Consider the following 4,958-nt stretch of genomic DNA (forward strand, 5'->3'; position numbering starts at 1 on the left):
GATAATTTTTTTCTTTCAGTTAAAAGAAAGTAATAGTATGACTAGAAGTTGTTATCTTTAAAAAAAAAAAAAAAAAAAAAGCTTCCACAATCATAGTCAAGTATTCTCAGTGGAACAAATGCTTTTTTTTTTTAATGAAAATTTTAAGTTAGCATACAAAGTAATGGGTTTGGTAAGTATGTCACTATATTTGGTTCCAAGTCATCCCCCCACCCCCACCCCATTGCTGATTTCTTGTGCCTTCACCCCACTCTGACTGGTTCTCTTCCCCAGGTCTCCCTCAGCATTCATATGCTATCACCTTCTCTTTTCCAAATATTATTTTTAGCTAGTATTTAATGACATGCTTGTTAAGCTGTGGTAATATTTTGCCTAAAATAATACTGATAGCTGAAATTGTTGACTGTGTCCTGTTTTAAGAGACTATGTGAAAAGCTTGGAAACACCATATAGCATTATGAAAGAAAAGCATTCCAAATTGCATGATGCCAGTGTATTCTGAGAAATGTTTTAAAATAGTAATAGTAAATTTTGTACATCAGAATTCTGTTATACTGAATATTAATTAGAAATTGATATTTGAAACCACATTATTCCCATTGTGGTGTTTTAAAGGTTGCATTAAGTCCCTTACTCTTGCCCACTGATTTACGTACCGTGCACATGGCATCAGGTATAGGGTCCCACTATGATGTCAGCATTGCACCATGTAAAATAATGAGGAACTCGCCAAAGTCATGGCTCTTGACTGGGAGCAGATTGTAAGTACACAGGCCTTTCTAATATGGGATTCTTGTGTGTATCATTCCTTCCTGGATCTTTGCCCTTCATGCTCATTTTCAAAACTAGACATCAGGGCACATGCCTATAATCCCAGCATTCAGCAGGCAGAGGCAGGAAGGTGGAGTTCTAGACCAGCCTGGGATGCATAGTGCAACTGTTTCAAAAAACAAAGCAAAAAACCTAAAACACAAGGTTTATGGGTCCTGCCTCGCCAGCGTTTTCCTAGCAGCTCACCTGTCCTGTGCTGCTTGTCCTTGAGCCAAGGCAGATCCATCTGTGATGTCCTTTCTAGTACTTCAGAACTGCAGTTTGATCCTTAGGAGGTGTCTGTCATTGTCTATTAGCCAACTAATGTTTTTCTCTCTAGTGGTGTTCCCTAAGTCAGCCCGTGGGTTGTGACAGACAGAAGTAAGAGCTTGTTGTTTATTTGTTCTTTTAAAGCATGTGTGTTCTAGTTACCTTTCTGTCACTGTGATAAACACTGTGACCAACGCCAACTTGCAGCAGAGTGTATTTCATCTTAAGGTTGCAGTCTATCATCAAGGGAAGCCAGGGCGGGAACCACGGAGGACCACTGCTTAGTGCCTTCCTCTCAATGCTTGCTCAGTTTGTTTTCTACGTAACCCAGGACCACCTGCCCCCACAGACATACCTACACTCCAGTTTCATAAAGACAATTCCTAAATTGAAGTTCCCTTTCCCCAAATGGCTAGTTTGTGTCAAGTTGATAAAAACTAACCAGCAAAATGAGTCATTCATTTAATGAATTAATTTGTCAGTACACTAAATTGTCAACCGTGAAACTATATTTGAGCTTTTTAAAAGTTAAGAAATAAATAGATTAATGAACATGAAAGTAGTCATCTAAGCAGTTGTGGGATTTTAGCTGGTCCTTGGAATTAAGAAGTTAGAAACATGGCCCAACAGAGATATATTCTGGATAGACGTGGGGACACAAGCAGCGAAGAACAACCAGTGTTGTGTGTACCGTGTTTGAGCAGCCTGCATCTGCAAGGAGAGCCCACGGTGGTGGGGAGAGCCGTGCTGCGCTGCAGTGTGCAGAGTCGTGGGCTGAACGATAGAGGAGTCTTGCTGCCTTGCGGGCAACACAGCAAAATGAAGGGTTGGAAGGAGGAAAGGGCAGTGGTGTCTGAGACTGGGGCATGGCTGAGCAGAAGGGCCTGGAACTGTGGACAAGGCTGTTCAGGACAGACTGGAGGAACCTGTGTGTGTACCCACCACAGGTCCCTGAAGCTCAGGGTCTGTGGAATCACCTGTGATGGGCAGAGCAAAGATCCTGAGCCTCTGATCCTACTTTACTGTTCATCTCATGTGGCCCACATACAGCACACTTCTAGACCCAAGCTCAGAACATTAGGAAACATGAGAATGTCAACTATGGAACCATTTTCTTTCTTGGTTGTAGCTGAATAACTGCCCATTTCTAGAGGGGAAACAGAAGTTCAGAGGTCAGTCTGCCACACTCATACACAGGGAGGATTTAACTCCTGGGGTGAGTGTGGCTCAGTGGTGATGTATCTGCCCAGCACTTAGGAAGCTCTGCACTGACTCTTGTGTGCTGCAAAGGAGACAACAAGACAAAGAAACCTTAGGTTCTGTGTTACGTTGTGGACACAAGCTTTCTCTCTAATACTGATCTTACTGGAGAGTGACCATGATCAGAGTTACTGTTACTTCCAGTGCAGAATGACTTGTTTTCTCTAGACTCCAGTATGACTTAGGTTTTGATTTCCCTGGTATGGTGTCCTGATGCAAAGGTCCTAGTATTTCATAACACTAGGCTCAGGCTTCATCTTGCATCCTTGCCCAGTCTTGTATCCTCTGCCAGGTATCAGATAGAGAAATAGGACATCAAGCCAAGCTGAAAGTCATAGTCCAGCCTATGTTCCCTTAAACTTCATTTACAAGAACAGGTCTTGACTTATTGGTTCAGCCTTGTAAAGGTGGGTCTTGGCAGAATTGTATTTTTTACACTTATGGTGTAATATGATCACTGTTCTGCTGTGTGGAGTGGGGGTCGTAGGCTTTGATGGTTAATCTTTATTGTCACCTTGACTGGATTTAGAATCATGGAGAGAGAGACACCTGGATACCTTTGTGTTGCCTATGAGGATGTTTCCAGAGAGATTTAACTGAGAAGGGAATACCCACCTCTGTGGCTACATCATCCCATTGAGTGGGTTCCCAGACTGTACAAAAAAGGAAAAAGAAGGAATGAGTTGAGCACCAGCATTTATCTCTCTTTCTTCTTAAGGGTCAATATAGTGTGACCAACCATCTCATACTCCCACTGCCATACCCTCTCAACCATGGTGAACTTAATCCCTCAAACCATGAGACACAAACAAACCAAAAATTTATCTTTCAGTTGCTTTTACCAGGTACTTTCATTATGGCAGGAGAAAAGTAACTAATTGGCAAGTTTTCTGGACTCATCTCCCAGGGAAAGGTCCTAGTAGCTGGGTTGGCAGAAGGCAACCACTAACAGAAATAGAGGTACACTGAGGCCAGACCCCTGTAAGGGAACTTGTTTCCCTCCTGCCTTGTTGAAGGGTTGGTAGTCTCGGGGCCATGGTCAGTGCTGGCAGATCCTTGTTGGATAACAGTGTTCAGATGGGATGAGCCAAGTGTAACAGGTCAAAGGGGGAATACAGGAAGGAATCCTGGTTCAGACTTGAGCGGCTGGGGCCTGTAGGCAGGGCTGCCAAGAAAAGGAACCTGCAGAAGTTGGTGGAGGGGAGATTGTGAGTTCAGGATTGAACATGTCACACTTGAAGTTTTGGGAGCCTGGTAAGGTAAATGAATGTGTTTTCTAGCAGTGGCTTGGATAATGAAGCTCAAAGAGTTAAAGCCAAAGGGGCCAGGAGTGGTGGTGCATGGGTGTGGTGGTGCATGCCTTTAACTCCAGTGCTTGTGACAGAGGCATGCCAATCTCTTGAGTTTGAGGCCAGCCAGGTCTACAGAGTGACTTCCAGGACAGCCAAGGTTACACAGAGAAACCCTATCTTGAAACACAAACAAAAAGTTAGAGCCAGAGAAGAAACTTAGGAATTGATATATGGGCACTCTGAAGGAAATAGTTAAAAAAATTCTCTGTCAACTAGACAGTGCCATTTTAATATATGAAATAGTAGTGTATTAGCACTTGTTTTTTGAATGAGACAGATGAGTAAGCTGTTCACCGTTTCCATTTCCCTACTGTATTTGTCGTGTTCATAGTATGGGAAGGAAGGCTCAGCAAAAGAAAGCACAAGTCCCCTTGGGTGCACAAGCTGCAGAGCAGTGCAGGCCCCGTGAGAAGTGTGTGGTCTCTGCAGACAGCAGCGATGGAGTCAGCTCACCACTAAGATGGGGAGATGGGTCGGTACGTCCTCTCTCCCGCTGACCACTTGTGCTCTTGGCAGTACTGCACTACCATCCTGCTGGGTCCCGAGAGGCAGGCCTCTACCGAGGGGCAGGCCTGTTCCTGTGCCTTTAAGACTAGTGACGGAGCAGGAAGCCATAGAAACACTTGTAGTAGCTGCTGCTACCCATGTAGCTCTTCCTTCCACTCAGCCCTGCTGTGTTTTCCTGTCACCCCGTGGGTCTTTCCGTGTCTGCTCTTGTGTTGTTTGCTGCAAGTCTGTGTGTTTAACCCAGGCCTTTTTCCTTTTTCACTTGTGTATGGCTCTGCCTCTGTAACCCTGAACCATGTTTTGATATTAAGTTCTTCTCCTTGCCCTCCACACGGTGGTTAAACTTTATGAAATCCAGATGATTTGGAAGCAGTGTGGGTTTGCAGTTTACTTTCTGAGACATTGCTTTTGGAGAGTTCAGCATGCTACTTCTTACTCATCTGTGGGACAACATGATTCCGACGCTTCCTGTTTAATTTGGATTTTTAAAATACAAACAATTCCCTTTCATTTTTATAACCCTTTAAAGCTTAATAAAAGACAAAGGGAATGAAAATCAGAGTGGCCTGGTTGCATAAGAATCTGAGTGTTGCATTGGTTCCAGCTCATGTTGATAAATGCCATACAGTGTCCCGGCGTCCAGCTGAGCATTGTGGCAATCCATTCTCGAAAAGCCAGCTGTGTTGGCTGCTGTTGAAACTGAGAGAAGTAGACGACTGGTCTCCAGCTCAGGACTGCTGTCCTGGAGATAAAAATGTG

The 4,958-nt window shown here is 44.1% G+C and overlaps 1 protein-coding gene across 18 annotated transcripts in view; it reads left to right on the top strand.

Moving 5' to 3' along the window:
* Window positions 1-4,958, top strand: part of Afdn (afadin, adherens junction formation factor) — a 131,647-nt gene that overhangs the window by 92,093 nt on the left and 34,596 nt on the right. The gene's annotated exons all lie outside the window — the stretch shown is intronic.

Source organism: Peromyscus maniculatus, chromosome 16 (genome assembly GCF_049852395.1).
Source record: "Peromyscus maniculatus bairdii isolate BWxNUB_F1_BW_parent chromosome 16, HU_Pman_BW_mat_3.1, whole genome shotgun sequence".
Classification (NCBI taxonomy): Eukaryota; Metazoa; Chordata; class Mammalia; order Rodentia; family Cricetidae; genus Peromyscus; species Peromyscus maniculatus.